We start from the raw sequence: 22,739 nt of genomic DNA, 5'->3' as shown, positions 1-22,739 counted from the left end.
CGCTGCAACTGATGTGAAAAGAGAGGAAAAAAGAGGGAATTCGGAGGCGCTATTAATGACTATGAAAAGACAAAGTTTAAACATTAGGCATACAAAATATAAAAATATCACATAGGTCCTAATATTAATGATCAATGGAAATAATACCAAGTAATTCTCTTAAAAAGCAAAATTTGTCTTCAAGTAAAGGTTTAGTGAAAATATTTGCTAATTGATCAGTAGTTCCAACAAAAGATAACTCTATATTTCCCTTAAGAACATGATCTCTAATGAAATGATGCTTAATGTCTATATGCTTTGCCCTAGAGTGATACACATGATTTTTTGAGAGACATATAGCGCTAGAGTTATCACTGAAAATCGGAATGGGTTTAAAGAATAGTTCATAGTCACCCAATTGATGAGACATCCATATTAATTGTGCACAACATTGTCCAATGGCGATATACCCAGCCTCAGTTATGGATAGTGCAACTAATCCTTGCTTTTTACTGTTCCAAGATATCAGTGCTTTTCCAAGTAATTGACATGTTCCGCTGGTGCTTTTTCTGTCTTCCTTATCACCTGCAAGATCAGCATCTGAAAAACCTTCTAGTTTAAAATTGTTAGAGTGTGGATATAATAATCCGTGAGAAATAGTTCCAATGAGATATCGAATAATTCTCTTTACTGCAGTCAGATGTGATTCTTTAGGAGCTGACTGAAACCTGGCACATTTACAAACACTAAACATAATATCTGGTCGACTAGCAGTTAGATAAAGAAGGGATCCAATCATTCCAAGATATTTAGTTTCATCAACAGGATTTCCCTATTCATCTTTGTCAAGACTTGTTGAAGGACTCATTGGTGTGCCAATAGCTTTAGCATTACTCATACCGAACTTCTGAATCAACTCCTTTGTGTATTTTGTCTGACATATAAACGTTCCTTCTTCATATTGTTGAATTTGAAGTCCAAGAAAGAATGTTAGCTTTCCCATCATACTCATTTCAAACTCACTTTGCATAAGATTTGAAAATTCCTTGCACAGAAGAGGATTAGCACTACCAAAAATAATATCATCAACGTAAACTTGAATAATGAGATTACCTCCCAATGATCTTTTAATAAAAAGGGTAGTGTCTACTTTACCTCTTGTAAATTAATAAGAAATGAGCTGAGTCTTTTGTACCATGCTCGTGGAGCTTGTTTAAGTCCATACAATGCTTTGATCAATTTGTACACATGGTAAGGAAACTTTGAATCTTCAAATCTAGGGGGTTGTTTTACATATACCTCCTCCTCAATGAAACCATTTAAAAAGGCACTTTTGACATCCATCTGGAAGAGCCTAAATCTTTTAAAGGATGCTTATGCAAGAAGAATTCGTATTGATTCTAGTCGAGCTACTGGAGCAAAGGTTTTGTCGTAGTCGACTCCTTCCTGTTGTGAGTATCCTTGAGCTACTAATATGGCTTTGTTTATCAAAACCTTTCCATCCTCATTTAGCTTATTTTTGAAAACCCATTTTGTTCTAATTATAGGAGCATTTTCAGGCTTAGGCATCAGTTTCCACACTTGTTTTTTGTCAAATTGATCTAGCTCTTCCTGTATTGCTTGTGTAACGACCTGATCGGTCATTTTGAGTTTTAGCATGTCGTTCAGTGGTTTGAGGCCCTGAGCATCTTCACTTCAGGTATTATGACTTGTACGTGTGTTCGGAATAGAATTTCGGAAAATCCGGAGTTGGTTGAGAAAGAAAATTCTCATTTCGGAAGCTTTAAGTTAGAAGAATTGACTAAAGTGTGATTTTTAAGTAGGCAACCTTGGAAACGGGATTTGAAGGTTCCAACAGGTACGCATGATGATTATGGACTTGGGCATATGTCCGGATCGGGTTTTGGATGACCCGGGAGCGTTTCGACGCCTATTGTGGAAGTTAGCATTTTGGAAGAATTTCATCAATTTGGGTTGAAGTGCATTTTAATGTTATCGATGTCCGTTTGGGATTCTGAGTCTAGGAATAGCTCTGTATGGTGATTCTGGTATTGGGAGCGTGTCCGGAAGTGGATTTGGAGGTCCGTAGGTCATTTTGGGGTCTTTTGGCGAAAGTTAGAAATTTGAAAGTTTTTGAGAAGTTTGACCGGAGATGGACTTTTTTATATCGGGGTCGGATTCCAATTCCGGAAGTTGGAGTAGGTCCATAATGTCAAATATGACTTGTGTGCAAAATCTGAGGTCAATCATACGTGATTTGATAGGTTTCGGCATCGAATGTTGAAGTTTGAAGTTCTAAAGTTCATTAAGCTTGAATTGGGTTGCGATTTGTGATTTAGATGTTGTTTGATGTGATTTAAAGGTTCGACTAAGTTCATAATATGTTTTGGAACTGGTTTGTATAATTGGACGGGGTCCCGGGGGCCTCAGGTGGATTCCGAATGGTTAACGGATTGAATTTAGCCTTTTGGAGGTGTTGAGGCTGCTGTCTTCTGGTATAACCGCACCTGCGGCACCTGTGAGGTGAGGGCCGCAAGTGCGGAGCCGCAGAAGCGGCTTAGGCTAGAGATGGCTGGGACCACAGATGCGGCCGAGTTTCACAGAAGCGGGACCGCACTTGCGCACGTGGAGACGTAGAAGCGAAGGCGCAGAAGCGGATGGGGGCCGCAGATGCGGAGCTGAGGGGTCTGGCGGAAGACCGCAGAAGCGGTAGTTGGGGAGCACCTGCGGAACCGCAGGAGCGGTCAAGTGACCGCAGGTGCGGAAGTCGGGGTTGGGCAGTGTCTTCTTTAAAACGAGGGTTTGGCTCTATCGCATTTCATTTTGCCCATGGGAGCCAATTTTGGAGCACATTGGAGTGCCATCTTCATCAATCATAATGGAGTAAGTGCTTTCTTCACAATTTTGAGTTAAATACATGAGTTTATATGGGTTTAGACATGAAAAATTGTAGAAATTTGGAATTTTGAAGAAAAACCTAGAAATCGGTATTTTTGGAATTTGACCACGAATTTGGGTAAGGAGTTGAGAACAAATTATATATTTTAGTTCGTAATGCTATGGGTAATGTTTATCTTCAAAAACAAATTTCGGAATTCGGGCACGTGGGCCTGATGGTAATTTTATCAACTTTCTGAGCGGAGTTGGGAATTGTTGTGAGTATTAGAGTATATTTTTATGGGTTTGTACATTTATTGACTAGTTTGGAGCATTGGGCATCGGTTTGAATTGTTGGAAAGGCTTGGGAGACGGCTATGGAACTTCGGAGCGAGGTAAGTCTCCTTTCTAACCTTGTAAGAGAGAACTAATCCCATAGGTGAATTAAATCAATACGTGCTTCTATTTGTGGGGGCTACGTACGCACGAGGTGACGAGAGTCCGTGCGTAGCTACTATTATGCTTAAGTCCGGGTAGTGTAGGACCCAAAAGCATGCTATACTTGCGATATTTGTAACCTTATGGTCAATTTAAATTGCTTAAATCATATCGAACTTGGTAAATGAATTTCAAAAAGGTTAAACATCATTGTCTTGACCGTTAAAAGAGGATATCCCATTTTCTTGGAAAATTGCTCCTTGATGAATTATTGACTGACTGTTTGAATGTGTTTATCTTGCGAGGAACGGGCCGAACGCCTCGGCAGATTAAATAGATGCATCTATGGTTCACGCCATTCGACCTTCCGGTAGTGCACAGTTTAATATTATGTTGGATCGGGCCGTACGACCTCAGCATGATTGTGCATGACATAATTGATTATTTTGGAATTATTGATAATTGATATGGCCTCATTGGCCGGAGATATAAATTGTTAAAAGATGAAAATAAATTTGGAAATCCCCTATTAACAATAGAATTATTTACCTGCTTCATGTTACCGAGTTTACAGTTGCCTTATAAAATCCATAATTCATCATATTATCGGTATATTATCGTTGTCCATAGTAAGCGTCCGAGTCAACCCCTCATCACTACTTCTTCGAGGTTAGGCGGGATACTTACTAGGTACGCGTTGATTTACGTACTCATACTACACTTACTGCACATTCAGGTGCATATATGTCTAGCAGTCTTGCGGGCGCAGAGGTGTGGTAAATGCGGATACTTAGGTGAGCTGCATTTCCATCTACGATCCGCAACCAGCAGAGTCCCCTTCAGAGTTACTTATGTATTTTCCTATCTAATTTGTATTCTGGACAGGTGTTGTATTTTATTTTATCTTCCTAGTTGATGCTCATGCACTTGTGACACCAGGTTCTGGGATGATTAAGGGATATTTATTATTGAAATTGGAAAATATTATTATTATTCTTAAAGTTCGTTTGTTACTAGTTAAATTGAAGCAAATTTACGTTTTCAGAAACACTAAAATGAGAATTTAATTAACTATTTAGTGTTGGCTTGCCTGACAGTGGTGTCCGGCGCCATCACGACCTTTAATGGATTTTGGGTTGTGACAGCTTGTAACCAGCTTGAGTCTTTCAGGGCTTCCTCTATTTTCTTTGGTTCAATCTGGGAAATCAGTGCTATGTTTGCTTTCTTCTTGAGAGCTCCCCTGGTTTTCATTCCTTCGCTTGGGTCTCCTATGATAAACTTTTGAGGATATTTTGGTTCACCTCTCCATTCATTTGGACGAATTGTACTTGTATGAGTAGTTGACTCCTTCGGAGATTCTGATTGACTGTTGCTAATCTCATTAGTTGACTCCATTACACCATCAGGTTTATTAGTCGACTCTTGGAATTTGCTTGTCTCCTGAATTTTTTGAATTTGATCATCATCACCTGCAATAATTTCTTTCTCGGCTGAAGTGTTATTTTCATCAAAGATAACATGTACTGTTTCTTCTACACACAGTGTGTGTTTATTATAGACTCTAATGGATCTACTATTTAATGAATAACCCAGAAAAATACCTTCGTCACTTTTGGATCGAATTTTATAAGATTGTCCTTACCATTATTGTGAATGAAGCACTTGCTTCCAAACGGATGAAAGTAACTTATATTGGGTCATTTACCTTTCCACAATTCATAAGGACTCTTCTTCAGTATGGGTCTTATGAGGCATCGATTGAGAATGTGACATGATGTACTTACTCCTTCTACCCAGAAGTGATTTGGCAACGAATATTCTAGTATCATAGCTCTTGCCATATCTTGTAAAGTCCTATTTTTTCGCTCAACAACTCCATTTTGTTGGGGTGACCTTGGAGCAGAGAAATTGTGGGTATATCCTTGATCATTGTAGAAATCTTCAAATGGTCTGCTTTCAAATTCTCCTCCATGATCACTTTGAATTGTTGTAATAAGATACCCCTTTTCTCTTTCGACCTTTTTACAGAAGATCTCAAAATTTTTCAAAGCTTCATCTTTGTGAGATAGAAAAATCACCCAAGTAAAGCGTGAGTAATCATCAACAATAATAAAGGCATATCATTTTCCTCCTATGCTAGCAGTTCTAGTGGGTCCAAATAAGTCCATATGAATCAATTGCAAGGGCTTTGAAGTAGATACAATATCTTTGTTTTTGAAAGAGTTTCTAGTTTGTTTACCAATCTGACATGTATCACATACATTATTTCTAGAGAAATTGAGTTTAGGTAAACCAATAACTAAATCATGCTTGGAAAGTTTCTCTATCAGATGCATGCTTGCATGACCAAGTTTCTTATGCCATAACCATGAATCATCAGATATGGATGTTAAACAAATATGACCATCTATATTTTTAAAACCATCAAGAATATAGATATTTCCATACCTTTTACCTGGGAGGATTATTTTACTTGTCTCATCTTCAATAGCACATCCTGTTTTCTTGAACTTTACTTCATACGCTAAGTCGCATAGCTGACTTATACTCAGAAGATTGTAGTTAATTCCATCAACAAGATAAACCTCAGTGATATCACAGTTATTATTGAAATGAACTGTTCAGGTACCGACTATTTTTCCTTTTGAGTCATCACCAAATTTGACATTTCCTCCGTCTATTTTTGTAACTTCTTTAAACAGGTTTTTGTCACCTGTCATGTGACTGGAACACGCACTATCTAAATACCATTTTCCTTTGCGACTCTTTCTGTGGTGTTCCTGCAAAACATAATTATCACTTCCTTTTAGGTACCCAAGCTTGATTGGGTCCTTGTTGGTTAGTATTACTGGACTCAGGATTGTTTTTGGGATTTCAAATCCATCTTGAGACATTTGCTTTACGAAATCGACAAAAAGAATATTTATGTCCACTTTTGTTACAGTAGTGACACGTAAGTCGTGATCCATTTTTGGATCTTTTATTTGTGTTAGTACTAGTGACTTTGTTCTGGCTGGTCCTTCTCCAGTTGACTTGTAAGTCGCCTGGTTTGACTTGACAGAACTATGACTGGTGGATTTGCGCATGCCATTGAGTTGCATTTGCAATTCTTGAAACTCATCTTGAAGTACTTCTTTTTCAATTTCGCATACTTCTGGCTTGAGTTTCCAGTCGTTTACTTCTTTGTTGAGTCTCTTTAGTTCATTCATCATTTTTTGAGACTCTTTCAAGGTTAGGTCAAGAATATCCTGCAATTCATTACATCTTTCACAATTATAAGATCTTACCTCGCTTGTTTCACCTCGCGCCATGAAACAATTCTCATTGTCATCTTTGCATTTGTTATCTGAAATGTCATCATCTGTCCAGCACCCTGAGAGTTTGTTCATGTCGTTTTCCAGAATTGTCATGAAACATAGATTTGCTATCTCTTCATGTTCTCAACTGTCTTCATCACTCCAGCTTCCAAATGATTTGTTCTTGTTAAAACCTTTGGAAACCTTTCTTTTAAGATCAGGACACTCAGCTTGAACATGCCCAAATCTTCCATACTCATAGCATTTGCCATCATTTTTGTCTTGTTCATTATATTGCCTAGTTCGCCTGGGTGGTATCCTCTCTTCTTGAATTCCTGTATCTCCTCATTAAACCATCCATGTTCCTTGATACCATGACAATTTCTTCTTGAAGAGTTTCAGGGTCGTCATCAATATCATTGTCTGCTCTTTCAGTTGTAGCCTTGAAAGCAACTTTTTTCTACTTTTCTTCTTGGTTTGTTTTCTTGAGATGAGTTTTCTCGAAGGCTATAAGTTCTCCTCGAAGTTCATCGTATGATAATTTGTTCAAATCCTGTGATTCAAGTGTAACCACTTTTGTCTGCCAAGTAGTGGGTAGACTTCTCAAAATTTTCCTAACTTGATCATCGCTTGAGTATGATTTGCCAAAAGCTTTTAGATCGCTAATGATTTTGCTAAATCTGGCAAACATCTCTTCAATGGATTCTCCTTCTTTCATCTGGAAGAGTTCGTAGTCATGAACCAACATGTTGATATGGGTTTCTTTCACTTTAGTGGTTCCTTCATAAGTAACTTCAAGTTTATCCCACATCTCTTTGGTTGTATCGCAACTGGAGATTTTCTCATATTCCTTACCACTTATAGCATTATAAAGTATATTCCTTGCTTTAGAATTAACTTGCATAACTTCCATTTTTTCATCAATATATTCATCTATATCTTCAGGATCAACAGGTAGTTGAGCAGCAGCCGGCAGAGTATAGTTCCCCTTTTTGATAACTCGTCAGACCTTGACATCATAAGACTTTGCGTATATTTCCATACGCACTTTCCAGTGAGAGAAATGTTGTCCATTGAAATATGGTGGCCTTGATGTTTCTTCTTGGAAGAGTGCTCCGACAATAACTTGATTAGCCATGATCTTTTCTCACAAGCTGTTAAGCAAAAGAAAAATGTGAGCCTTGCTCTGATACCAATTGAAAGTACAAGAGTGGGGGTGAATTGCTTATTTTAAGATTTATAATTATAAGTTGACTGGTTTTCCAATTAGTCGACTAGATATAATAGCAAGATAATAAGAAGTGCAGAATTAAAATGCAGAAGTAAAGTGCAGGAATTAAAGACACCGAAGTTTTAATACTGGTTCGAATTCAATGTGAATCCTAGTCGAGTCTCCTTGGGTTGCAAGGGAGTTCTCTTTCAGTGATTGGATTTCTTGAGTACAAAGTGAATGGTGTAGTTTATACCAACAACTCAGTTTCTATGTCACTCGTTTTTTCTTGATACAATGCTTCACCGGTATTTTTCTCTCTTTCTTCTCTAACTTGTTACACAACAGATCTAGTAGAGCTACAATGTTTGTTTGAAGTAGAACAAAGAGAGCGTAATTAGTTTGATCAAAGTATGTCTCTCTAAGACTTAAGGTTGCGCGTAAATACTTTGTAGGAGACCGTTACTGAAGAGATTTGCCAACCCAAGAGATTTGATCCTTAGAAAGAAATTGATTCTTTCCAAGAATAAGGTTAATTCTCGTTACTCTTCCTTGATGTGTGGACTTTGACAGCTTTCCATTTTTAAGTCTTGATAGCGCCGGATTTGCTCCTTAATTCTGGGTCCTTCCAGTAATAGCTACTGATTGATTTTTTTGCCGGATCTTCAATGCTTCTTTTCCTTTTTAACTATTCAATCAATCTCGGATCGATTATCTCGCCGGATCGTCAGTGCTTCTTTTCTTTTTGAATGCTTCAATCAATCTTTGATTGATTTCTTCCTTCAGCTTTGATTGTTTCGCTTTGTGCACTTCGATCTTGGTTGATTTCCTTGAGTCCCTACACCAAAAGCAATTATATTTTTTCATCATTAAAACTAAAACCTAGCAATTATTAACATGCAACGCACGTTCATAGATATTAAAGTAAGTAATTCATATATAGCAATCGTAAAAATAGCACGGACTAGCCAGTTTTTGGATCGGTAATTGAAAAATAGTCAGTGTTTATAAAGTCATTAAAAAGTAGCCATTATTTTGCTGCAACACGGAAAGTTCCAACATAATATACTAGAGATTGATGCACATGTGTATGAACTTCGAACATATTATACTGGAACTCCAGCACAGGGAAAGTTCCAGCATAATATACTGGAGATTGGAACACATGTGTATGAACTTCCAGCATATTATGCTGGACTAGTATATTATGCTGTAAGTTCACATATAAAAAGTTTGAACTCCAGTATATTATGCTGGAATATTTTTCGAATTTTGAACAGTATTTTCGTTCAAATTTATCTTTACATGAAAAGTGGCTAAATTTGGATTACTTTTGAAAATGTGACTATTTTTCAATTACCACTTGTAAATCTGGCTATTTTTAAATTTCACCCACCATCATTATTAATCATTGTATAACGAATTGTTTTTATAATTACTATATGAACAATCTCTTTATTATTTGCCACCACATAAACTATCCTTCAATTATAATATCTTCATAACTAATATTATTATAAAGGTATGAATACAATGTCAGTTTACAAAAATAACCTTATAATATTAAGTATAATAACTCATAATAAAATGACATAACCGGAATTCTAGATATTAGCCTTATAATCCTATTAGTTTTAGGACATAATACTACACGTTATGAATCCTACATGATTACCTTTAGGAATCCTATTAGTATAGTTACTTTTTCGATGTCTAATTCATATAAAATTGCACAAGTAAATATCTTAAGTCATGTAATCCTGTTGCTTTTAAGATATACTTCTTAAAAATTCCTATTACTAATTTAATTTGAAAACGTATTATAATATCCTAATACTAATTTAATTTAAGAATGTATTATATTTTTCAAACTCATTTAGAAAAAATGAGAGCCTATATTATAATTAAAGAATAAATACAATATTAATATACCAAAATAGCCCTAAAATATTAAACGGAAGAACTCATATGGAAAGGGCATTGTGAGCACGAGATTTTTGCCCGAAGAAAACATACTCCTACAAATTCACAAAAAAGAATATAGATTTGTTTTTAATTATTTAAATTTTTATAGAATTTTTAGGAATTTCTTGTTAATTGTTGTTTACATTTAGTTGCATGTTTAATATTCTAAAATTATAAGAAAATACCCAAATATTGTCTAAAATATTTGTTGTATAACATTTTAGGTTTATTTGCATTTAGGAATTAATTACAAGAGTAATTGCATTATTAAGCAAAATATTACAAAAATGGTCATTTTTATATATATAGCTTTTAGTCTTTAAAATTAGTATTTTTCTTTTCTTTAGTTTTTAAGTTAATTAGTTGTTTTAATGTTAGAAATAGATAATTAATTTTAATTTTATAAATTATATTAATTTAGGACTCAATTTAGGTTTTTAATTAATTATGATTTAAAGTCAAAAAGAGAAAAGATTAAAGAAAGGAAAAGGGGTTATTTACTCTTCATTCACAACTGGGCTAGCCATTTCAGAGGCCCATTCGTTCTTCCCCCAGCCCAACTCCCTTTTAAAATCCGGTCCAATTCCCCCTATTAAACGACCCCGTTTTTCCCTAAGCCAATCCCAGCCGTTGATCTTCCACCATCCAACGACTGGAACTGATCTTATTTCCCCTTTAAAATGTTGGACCCCCCTCCCCAAAACCCTAGAGATTAACCTTAGAATTCCCTCACCTCTCTCTCTCACCTCCGCCGTCTGCCGCCACCGGAAATTGCCTACGACGGCGACGCTACTCCAAACCCCATCAAAATCATACCCTATAATCCTCTCTTCACCCTCAATCCAAATCCACCATCAATTTTTACGAAACCCCTATCAAATCCTTCCAATTTCGGATCTGAAAATCCTGGGGGGGGGGGGGGGACCTAAATCCTTCCTCTTCTAATTACTCCTCGACCCGGGCCCGTTTGGACTCAAAACCTACATAAATTAATTGTTCTTGATGAGAGCAATCGATTGATGTTAGTCTCAGTTCATCCCACGGCCACCGAAGTTTGTTCGGTTTACCGGAGTTAATATCGATTCCCAGTCTCTTTATTATCAGCTCTTAGACTTCAATTGGTAACTCCGTGATCCTTTTCTTTTGTTCAGAATTAATAATTTCCTTGAACCTGTGTTTTACATTTTTATTCAATTTAGTTAGACACTTTGCATATTATCCGATTCTGTGTTTGCATGAGTAGATTAACAGTTCAATTGCATGACCTCAATTAGTTAATCGCATGTTTTTAGGTTAATTGAATCGTTTTTAATTAATTCAGTAATTTAGTTAGAATTAATTAGTAGATTGTCTATGTTTTGTTTGTTCTCTAATTTTAGCTTAATCACTGATTTTTAGATTCCTTTGCTAATTAACAAGTTTAACTTCATCATTAATGTTTCAGTTAGTTTAGTCATGTTAAACTCTTTGTATTTATCATTTTTATAGTGTTAGCTTTAATTGTTAAAAATCAGTCATTTTGTTTATTTTTTATCTTTTGGGCTGTTTTGGTTTTGGAACTTGATGAGTTGCCATGCTTGACAAATAAAAAGCCCAATTAGTTTGGGCCTAAGCTTGTTGGTCATTTGGCTTAATTCTTTGAATATTTGTGTTAATAGAGAATAGCGTGAACTTTTCAGAAGTTCATAGGTTCTGGGAATAAAAGAAGTTTCTAGAAATAGGGACATATGTCCCAATCTGTTAAGAAAAGAGATGAAAGTGAGAGGAAATATCCAGAAATTGGACATCTGTCCATTTTCTGTTTTAAAAAGATGTCAATTCCCTGATTTTAAGGGAAGGCTGGCAGATTCCCTTACTCTCTCTCATTTCTATCATCTTGCACTCTCACATTCTATAAAAGGGACCCTATACTCCTCATACACGGAGGTTAATATTCAGCATATTCACTAAAAAAAAAAAAGCACACACAATCTTAGACAAAAAAGGATCACAGCTACTAGAAATTTAGGTTTTTTTTTAAATTTGAGTTTAAAAAGCTGTTAAAAACACTCCAAAAATCAGAGAGATATAAAGATTGAAAGCTGCTTCTAGTCACTTTGGGATTTTGGCATCATTTCTGAGTTCAAAGTTTGGTTTGATAGAAAGAAATTGCTGGATATTGCTGCTGTTGTTTTCTGTTGTTCATCTGGGATTCAAATTGTCCTCCTGATCTCTGCTGCTGCTCTGTTTTGAGCTCTTTGTTAGCTATACTCCTTGATCTTTACTTGGCAAAATTTAGCTTCATTTGCAAGTTTAGGTACACATCTCGCTGCACATGTACCTCTGTTTGATTTGCAATGAAATGTTAGTTATTCCTTAAAGTTATTTGTTATGGTTGCGTTAATTGACTATTTCTGTTTGTAAACGTGAATGAATGTTAGTTTTAATATGCTTTAGACCTTAAACTTGTTATGGATTTGCATGATTGAGGAAATGGTCTCCTTAGCAATTTTGTGGATGAAATTGTAGCTGATTTCACATGTTTAGTTAGATCTCAAACTACATATCTTATGGTCAAATACATGCTGCCTCTATTCGAAATGCTAACTGCGGGAAATCTGAGCTTGCTTTTTATGATAAATTAAGTTCTAATGATGGATTTGAAGGTCAATAACTGTGGATCTGGCCACAAGTTGGTTTGAGTTGCAGTTTAATGGCTTTACTCACATGTTATTTCTTAGCTCTAATCATTGACATTCTCATAATTTATTTAAGTATGAGCTTCAAAATTGAACAGTTTTTCTTCCTGAATGATGGCTAAGCTATGTCTGGTAGTGAAGCATGCAGGGCCGTTGATTTAGTTTTATTATCAATACTAATAGTTTAGTAATTAGATTCATTGTAATTTCAAGGTCCTATTAAGTTGCTATTTGAGAACATTTGATTGTTGTAAATATAAAAATGGCCACTGATTTTTGTTCTAAGCCATGATCAATGGGTTTGATATTAAGGGTGTATTTGATTATCTCGTAAAAGTTCTGTTAGAGTGTCTGTCTTTTTCTTTCTCTTATTTGTAAAGAAACCAACCGCTCATAACTTTTTTTTATAGCATAATGATGCTAGTAAGGGGTTTGATGTGTGGATTGAAGGAATTCTTCTATTTACAATAATACATAGGGCCTATTTCTGGGCCCAAGTTTAAAGAACATGAGGTTTAATACTATTGTCCCTCAAGTTAGATATCCCTTTTATCATTAATTGATTACCCTCTTTTGAACTCGAGTAGTCCCAAATGTATTCAAACTATAAAGGAATTTAAATGACTAGGAAGTCTTGGATCATCAATAGTTCGAATTCAATTTAGCTAATTGCAAACTTTGTCAACAAATAGCTCCATAATTCCAGACATCCTTATGTAATATTAAACCTTAGGAAAAATTTAAACACATAAACATCATAGTTTGCTTTAGGCGCGTAATTAATCATCACGGTTATAGGAACGGTTCCCGTGGCATAGTCGTGATACATAATCCCTAATTCGGGTGCGCATTTCATATGACCCGGCCATAACTTCAAATAATAATAAAATTAACATGTTGTAAATCATGGGTGCATTTCACATGGCACGATTCGCAATGTGTACCAAAAATAAATGAGTGCACGACATCGCAACTTGTTCAAACAGATTCCATAAATAATTAAAAGTGGTTTAAAAGGTAAAAATGCACAATATGTCTCAAATATATTTAAAATGAGATAATTAGACCGATTATTAATAGTTGAGCGATCTTTCTAGAACCACGGAATTCGAAAGTGCCTTACACCTTCTCCCGGGTTAACAAAATTCCTTACCCGGTCTTCTGTATTCGCAGACCATAAATAAGAATCAATTTCCTTGATTTGGGATTCTAAAATAAACCGGTGACTTGGGATACCACAAAAATATTCCAAGTGGCGACTCTGAATCAATAAATAATCTCATTTCGAATAATATCACTCAAATTGGAAAAACTCCCCTATCCCCTCGGAAAAAAGAAGGTGTGACAGTTCTGGCGACTATGCTAGGGATCGAACCCAAAATCTCTGGTTCAGGGTTCAGGGTTTAGAATTCGAGCTTAGAATAACTGTTATACTTGGATTTCTTGTGATTGTATGATATTACATGTTTGGGCCTAATGTACAAAATATCGCTTTTTACCGCTTTGATATTGTCTGAATTGTATATAAAACTATTACGAAATCCTTCTTCTCTCTAAGTCTTCTAAATCTTCTGGGAAGTGCACGCTGGCGTGACTTCTTTTTTGTTAGTGTCATACCCAAATTTAGAACGAGGATCAGATCAGTTACAAAATCGGATGGCCTTTTGGTTACCGGTACGTTGCCCCCCTCCCCCTCCCCCCGGCTCGAGTTGTCCGCTCGAGTAAGCCAAGTCTAGAACAATACACCCAGATTTTAAACCTAGAATAACATAACCTCATGTCGGATCCCTAGTAGTTACGCTTGTTTGCATCATGTGCATTTGACTTTGGGGACTCAACATAGGGGTTGGGTCCGTCTAGGACGGGTGTACCCAAAATAAAAAGACCATCCTGATGCATTTTATGTGCTACTTGTACATTTATTTGCTTCGACTTGCATGTTGACCGGCTTCTAGAATAGGGAAGAAAAATAAAGAAAAACCAAGATTGAGGTAGGAGAGAGAAAATCACCCAATTCTGAAAATCCTGGTGTTTAAAAAATCCCGAAACTCTGCCGAAATTTTGAAGAAAAAAAAAGGTCATCATATTTTTCCGTTGCGTCAAAACTTACCGAACTACGCAGGTTTGATTCCCACCGGACGTGGGATACGTAGGCAACCCTCATCGGGTCCAGCCGCGCTTTTGCAAAAATAACCAAAATATGAAATGTCATCATTTTGTCATAAATAAAGTTAGGTGATGTCGTTTTTGTCCAAATAGCCAAAAGGTCGACTTTGCAAGAATAGCCGCCTATGGTCCTTTTTCTAATTTTTGGCCATTTAGCAAATACAACCCTAAAATCTTCCCTTCCGAAGTGCTGAAGGGCCGTATTTGCAAAAGTAGTCGTGATTTATTTTAAATTGAAAGCAAAAATAATCTTTTCTGATCAGTTTTCAAACAAAACTCACATGTTTTAACCCAGTCACCCTAATTTAAAAATATGCAGAATGAGCACTGTTCAGAATTTACTGGTAAAGGTTATGGATCAGATTCCACTAGCACTGCACATGTGGTGGGAGGACTTGGGAAAACAAGGGCAAGACAAGGTCAACCGATACCTAGGGGCACTTACTGGACTATTGAAAATTCAACCTAGAAGTGATTTGATAGAGGCATTAGTGTCATTCTCGATCCCCGCTCACAATGTTCTGCACTTCTCAGATTTTGAGCTTACACCTACCTTGGAAGAAATGGCGGGCTATGCCGGGAGTATGGAGGGCTTAAGACACAAGTATCTGATATCTCCAAGGACCGTTACTCCCCACAAGTTTCTAGACCTACTGAAAATAAACAAGCAGATCAAGACTGAAAGTCTAATAGGTGGAGCTTCCACTTTTCACTTTTTATACCAACGGTATGGGCATTTAAGGGGATTCGAGGACCCAGAAAATGGACTTTGCAGTAAGGGAAACTGATCAAAGTGGGAAACGCACAGATGTTTTGCCTTCATGGTGGCAGTTTTAGGACTTTTAGTATTTTCGAGGGAGGACGGGCACATTGATTTGCGTGTAGCTGGAGTTGTCCATGTTTTGACTACCCAGGCCAAGAGCACCCTTGTACCCATGATCGTATCAGATATATACCGAGCCCTTACATCCTGCAAGGCCGGAGTCAAGTTCTTTGAGGGATGCAATCTGCTGTTGCAGATGTGGATGATCGAGCATATTTGTCACCGTCCCTGATACATGAACTACGGGTCTATGGGGAAGAACTGCATCGAAGAGTTTGGTACACGATTGACAGGATTTGAATGCCGGAAGGGGTCATAGATTGGATGTCCCGCCTTCGTTTTATAACCGCAAAACAGATAGAATGGACATTGGGTTGGCTTCCCATTGATGATATTATTTACATTCCCGCCACCGGTCCCTACTTCCTTCTAATGAGTCTCTAAAGCATCCAGCCCTATGCCCCATACCGGGTTTCGAGACAACTTGCGAGATGCCAGAAAGTTCCTAGAGATGAAGATCTTAGTACTTATGTAGTCGAGATCCGCTCCAATGGCCAATTTCTCGAAGAAGTGGTTCACCAAATTTGGAGTGAATGCCAGTATTTGGGGGCAAACACCCGAGTACGTGATTTATCCAGGGGCGAGACATTACCTGGTTATGTTGCTTGGTATGGAAAGAGAGTCGAGATAAATGATGAATCTGAAAGGCCGACTAAAAGGCCTCATATCCAAGAATTTGTCGAAACATCGCAGGAACAATGGGCTTGGTTAGCCAAAGAGAATGATTACCGGACCACCATAAGCAAACTAAAAGATCAAATCAGAAACATCAAATTTGATAGTAGTTTGCAGGATGTTGTAGGTGAAGGAGAAAAGAAGAGATTGGTTCGGGAAAATGAAGCCCCCCGAGCTTAGATTCAGAAGATGAAAATAGCCGCTGAAAACCTGGGAAGAAGCGAAAAAGATGAAAGACTCATAAGCAGTCTTAGGTGAAAAATGTGTGATTACGGGGATGATCTGACAAAGGCTGAGGAAGAATTGGCAAAAGCTCGGGCAAAATTGGCAAAAAAAATAGAAGAACAGACAAGGTTTGTTCAGCAATGAAAGCAAAAGTATGACAGAGGAGTCACGATCTTAAAGAAAAAGCTGACCACTCTTGAAAATGAAATGCTCCAGCAAACAAAGGATTTCAAAGCGGAAATAGAGCATTGCTATATATTGATTTCCTGATTGGAAGAAGATATGCAGCAATTGAAAGACCAAAACCATACGGCCACGCCAGTGTTGGAGGCCCGATCTCAGCAAATTGGACTAAGAAAATGGTGTCATTAAAATGAGGATTAAAAAAATCGTTGATTACGTCGCAATGAAGTGCCATGAATGCGAAGATATGACCAGGTCTATGTTCTTTGCTTATGTGATGACCTTTGTCCGTCAGGTGATGGTTGATTTAGAGTACCTTCAAGAAGAGATTACACGCAGGCCCGCGTCGAAACCGACTGATGTCCCGCGGGCCCCCGGAGTAGTATTGGAGGCTCTTATGTATTTCTAATTTTATTTTATTTTATTTTTTTTTGGCTTTGAGTCTGTATTTTACCTTTTCGAGTTTGTTTATCTTTTCCAAGTCTATTTATTTTTCTATTTTGAGTTTGTATGTTTAATCATCAGTATTTCCAAAGTCTTTGTAATAGAAAACCCAAAAAGATTTTATTTAATGAAATATTGAAAAACCCAAAATTTTCTTTTCTTTTATTCTATATTTATTTCATGAACTACGTAATGATCTGATTCATGTGGCGTCATGATACGTAGGCAATCCTCATCAGATTCGATCATAGCTATAGACAATTTGAGTGAAAAATAAACCGAAATGGAGTGAAAAAATAGAGAGAAAGAAAAAGGGAAAATTGAGTGAAAAGGAAAGAAAAGAGAGAAGAAATAAAAGAGCGAAAAACAGCAAAGAGAAAGGAAAAGAAACCAGGGTTTGAAATTTGAAAAAAGAGATAGCAAAGCCGGGATGAAATACACAGCCGTTGCAAAAACATTTAGAAATGTTTAACTGTTTAGGTGCATTGCATCCCCAATATGTGATTCCCTATCTGTTAAATGTCTCAAACTAACCAGTTTGTTCTGTGTGCAAATGAGTTTAGGTCCTGTTTTAGGTGGTTGGTTTTGTGGTAATCTGGCTTCCCATCCTTACTTCACGAGATCTAAAGGCAGTGTTCATATGGCCTCCGAAAGTCATCTACCAATTATTGATCCTGAGGATAGTCCAGTATCTGCTATTCCACAGTTAGAGTCCGCAGCCGCTGAAGAAAATAGGAGGCTACGCGTCCGCATGTTAGAAATGTGGGACGCTTGGTCTAATGGCAAAGAATCGCCCAATACAATCCCCGGATTTCCTGAACAGCTTCCCAGGACGAATGGAACCTCCAATGTCCCCATCCCCGTAACCAACCCATTCATCATGTTTGGGTACCCTATTATATCAGCCAATTTCACCGGTATGCCTTCTGAGGTTCGCCCCCAGGCATCGTTTTCAGGGGTACCTTCTACATTATTCACCGCACCACCAGTCTCTACTACGGCACAACAAACAGTGCACAAGACATGCTTCGAGCCTTCAGCTTTCACTTTTCAAGTCCCGCAATTTCAGCTAGACACTGCTCATGTTACCCCAAACTCTTACCCTCAGCACTCGCAGTTTGAGTCTCTCATGGAACAAGAAAGAGCCGTGAGAAACCCCGAGTAAGAAGAGATGGCTCGGAAGATGAAAAGCCTCAAACAAAGTCTGAAGAACATGCAAGGCCTGAGTGGCCAAAATAGTGTCTCGTACTCCGATCTATGCATGTTTCCCCATGTTCACCTGCCCGCTGGCTTTAAAATGCCAAAATTTGAAAAGTACGACGGGCACGGAGACCCGATCGCTCACCTGAAATGATATTGTAACAAGCTGAGGGGTGCTGGTGGAAAAGAAGAATTATTGATGGTTTATTTCGGGGAGAGCTTGACGAGAATTGTGTCAAAATGGTACATGGACTAGGACATCTCCCATTGGCATATATGGGACGACTTGGCCCTAGATTTCATCCGGCAATTTCAATACAATGTTGATATAGCTCCAGATAGGAATTCCCTGACCAATTTAAGAAGAAAACCACGAAAAGCTTTCGTGAATACGCTATCAAGTGGCGTGAGGAAGCAGCCAGAGTGAAACCGCCTATGGATGACACAGAAATGGTCAACGTTTTCTTGCAGGACCAAGAGGCCGATTACTTTCAGAACACGATGCGTGCAATGGGCAAACTTTTTGCAGAGGCTATAAAAATCGGAGAAATGGTAGAAAATGGCTTGAAAACTGGTCGAATCATAAGTCAATCTGCTTTGAGAGCCACCTCCCAAGCCATCTAGAATGGCTCGGGAGGTTTAGCAAATCGAAAGAATAAGGAAGAAGGAACCATGATGGCTTCAGGTTCGAGAGGCCCCCGTCAATCCCGCGATCATTCTTACCTGCCTCCCAAAACCCCACAACACTACTACCCCCATCAAGATGCAGTATATGCCGTGGCACCGCCTCCTTATGCGGTGATGAATGCCCAACCCTATACACGGCCACAACAACACTACAACCAAAACTGAGCTCCACCTCCCAGAAATAACCATCCTCACCAAGCTCCATATAACCCCCGTCCACCACAAAACAACTACCAACATAATACATGCCCTCGTGAGCCTCCCAGGAGAAACGACTTCACCCCTATTGGTAAGTCCTACTCTAGCCTATTTTCAAAATTAATCCAGATGGGTCTATTGCAACCTGTGCCTCCAAACTGGCAAAATTCGGAATCTCCATCATACCGGCCCAGTACCAGGTGTGCCTATCATTCGGGGTGAGGGTCATGATATGGAGGATTGTTGGACTCTCAAGAGGGCAGTTGAGAATTTGATAGAACAAAAACGAGTGGTGTTGAGGGACGAGGAAGTCCCCAATGTGACTAACAATCCATTATCAGCTCACAATAACGGGACGGTCATTGGAATGATTTGTGATGATAAAGAGTTTGATACAGCCTTGACAGCCATCATCACCATTGCTGATTCAGAGGCAAGACCTAAAGTGGTGGCGAAACAAGCCAGAAATGAGAAGAAAATCACTCCAATCCCTCAAGTTGCAGAAAAAGCTGTAGAAACAAAAACCGGGGTAGCACCTGCTAAGGACGTAATTCTATATGTTCCTAGGCCTCCAAGGAAGGAACAACTCATGTTGAATACTCCCAAAAGATTTGAGCAAAGGAAAGTCATGTTGAATGTGCCAAAGTTATATGTGCCAAAAGGGACTTATGTGGCGCGGGGCCGGTAATTTCTCCAAGGCTGACTGAGCTCGTGGTTATCAGCCGCACACCACAGAGCCCTATGAGAAACCCCACTGCATTCCCCTGAAATTAAAACAAAACAGTGGTTACTTATAAGGGGAAAGAGATTATGGGAGAAATGAACGAAATGAACCAATCTGGGAAGTACCACAACCCAGAAGAGCTAAAGAAGTTAAAACTGAACAATGATAAATGGTTTCCGCCCAAGAAGCCTGTGAGCGTTGAAGAAGCAGAAGAATTTTTCCGAAAAATGAAAACTTCGGAATATACTATAATTGATCAACTCTGGATGACTCCTTCCCAGGTTTTGCTTTTATCCCTGCTGTTGAGCTCAAATGAACATCAGAAAGTACTCTTGAAAATATTGAATGAGGCATATGTCCTGGTTGAAACTTCAGTCGAACAATTGGAGAAAATGGTTGAATGATTCTTCGAAGTCAACAGGATTTCTTTCAGCTATGATGATTTGCCCCCAGAAGGAGCCACCCACAACAAAGCCATTCACTTGACTGTCAAATGCGAAGGTTATTATGTGAAGAGAGTCATGTTAGATGGTTGGTCCGGGGTCGAAATTTTCCCTCTCTTTCTACGCTCCAGAGGATGGAAATTGGAACAGAAAGAATTCGACCAAACAATGTCTGTGTGCACGCTTTTGATGGTGTTAAGCAAGACACGATAGGGGAGATCGATTTGATTTTGACCATTGGCCCCGTGGAATTCGAAGTGACTTTCCAGGTTCTGGACATAGATACTTCATATAATTTTCTCCTAGGAAGACCATGGATTCACGCTGCAGGAGTTGTGCCCTCCACTCTCCATCAAATGGTCAAATTTGAGTATGAAAACCAAGATATTGTTCTCCATGGGGAGGATGAACAGTCCATTTACAGGGACCCTTCAGTCCCGTGTCTCAAAGCTAGAGAAGGAAGTGAGCACATTGTCTACCAAGCCTTCGAAATTGTGGTCGCTGACCAATGAGAAGAAGGCCCCCCATTTCCTCAACCTTGCTTATCTAATGCCTTAGTCATGGTCGCCATTGAAATGATTAGACATGGGTACAAGCCCGAAAAATGGTCGGGGTATCTCTACAAGGCATCACAGAGCCCATCACTTCGACCGTCAATGAGAAGTTCTTCGGCGTAGGTTTCCAAGCTACAGAGGTCGACAGAAAATGGGTTGATGAGCGCAAGAAAAATGGGTGGGTCCTGCCCCAGCACGTTCTGTATCTCGCCTAGTCATTCGTTAAACCCAAATATGCAGAAGAACAAGAAGAAGAGGCCTTCACGACCGAAGCGATTGAGGATATTTGTAGAGCCATGAAAAAAATGTTGTATGAATCTCACATGGTTCATCCCAGGGAAGGCACGAGCAAGGCCTAGGTGCTGTACATGGGGCCCAATGCCAAGCTTCAAAATTGGAAAGCTACCCCATTCCCCATCAGACGGGAGTCCCGGTAGTCTAGTCTTGACATCTCTTCTACATTACTTGTTATTCCATGGTGTAACTCTAATGTTTTTATTTTATTGTCTTTAATTTTGATGTAAACCCTCCTATCTTCAATTCAATAAAATGGAATCAATATTTCATCGTCAATGGATGTCTCCTTTTCCTTATTCTGATTTTTCTTATCTTTTTCTTTTCAGTTCTAATAATATGGACTTAAATAACATGACATGCCTGCGGACTTCATGCCCAGATCCTAAAATGCTATCTAACTGTTAAATAATGAATCAAGAATCGGAATATGATGAAGATGGGGCTTTTAGGGAAATAAATCAAGAACTGGAAAAATTTGAGAATAAGCCTAAGCCAAACTTAAATGAAACCGAGCCAGTTAATTTGAGCAGTTCAGAAGAGGTCCGGAAAACCATGATAAGCATTCATGCCAATGAAAGAACTAGAGATGCATTGATACAACTTTTGTTTGAATTCAAAGACGTGTTTGCATGGTCCTATGATGATATGCCAGGGCTGAGTGTCGATTTGGTGGTACATAAATTGCCAACTTATCCCGGTTACCCACCCGTCCAACAAAAGCAAAGAAAGTTTAAAACGGATATCAGTGATAAGATCAAAGAAGAAGTCACCAAACAATTAAAATCTGGTGTGATTCGGGTGGTCCGATACACCACATGGTTGGCTAATGTGGTCCTAGTGCCAAAGAAGGACGGGAAAACCCAAATGTGCGTTGATTATCGGGATTTGAACAAGGCAAGCCCCAAGGACAACTTTTCATTGCCAAACATCCACATTCTCGTTGACAGCTGTGCCAAACATGAGATACAGTCTTTCGTGGATTGTTATGCTGGGTACCACCAGGTTCTGATGGATGAAGAAGACGCAGAAAAGACGGCTTTCACCACACCTTGGGGAACTTACTGTTACAGGGTCATGCCATTTGGTCTGAAAAATATCGTGGCAACCTACATAAGAGCCATGACTGCCATTTTCCACGACATGATGCACCAGGAAATTGAGGTGTACATAAATGATGTGATCATTAAGTCCAGAACATAGGAAGACCATGTGTAGGATTTGAGGAAGTTCTTTGAGCGTCTGCGTAGGTATGACTTGAAATTGAATCCAGCTAAATGTGCATTTGGAGTTCCATCTGGGAAACTTCTGGGGTTTATAGTTAGCTGGAGGGGTATTGAGTTAGATCCAACAAAGATAAAGTCTATTCGGGATTTTCCAACTTCGAGAACCAAGAAAGAGGTCATGAGTCTGCTAGGGAGATTGAATTACATCAACAGATTCATTGCTCAGCTTACTACCACGTGTGAGCCCATATTTAAGTTGTTGAAGAAAGATGCGGCGATTAAATAGATAGACGAATGTCAAGAGGCTTTTGATAAGATCAAAGAATATCTGTCAAATCTGCCAGTGTTGGTTCCACCCGAGCCAGGAAAACCTTTATTCTTGTATTTGACAGTC

The 22,739-nt window shown here is 38.4% G+C and overlaps 1 pseudogene; it reads right to left on the bottom strand.

The window, feature by feature from the left end:
- Window positions 1–6,683, bottom strand: LOC138908671 (uncharacterized; annotated as a pseudogene).
- Between the last annotated feature and the right edge of the window lie 16,056 nt (window positions 6,684–22,739).

Source organism: Nicotiana tomentosiformis, chromosome 3 (assembly GCF_000390325.3).
Source record: "Nicotiana tomentosiformis chromosome 3, ASM39032v3, whole genome shotgun sequence".
NCBI lineage: Eukaryota > Viridiplantae > Streptophyta > Magnoliopsida > Solanales > Solanaceae > Nicotiana > Nicotiana tomentosiformis.
This window is presented reverse-complemented; position numbering and strand designations above follow the sequence as displayed.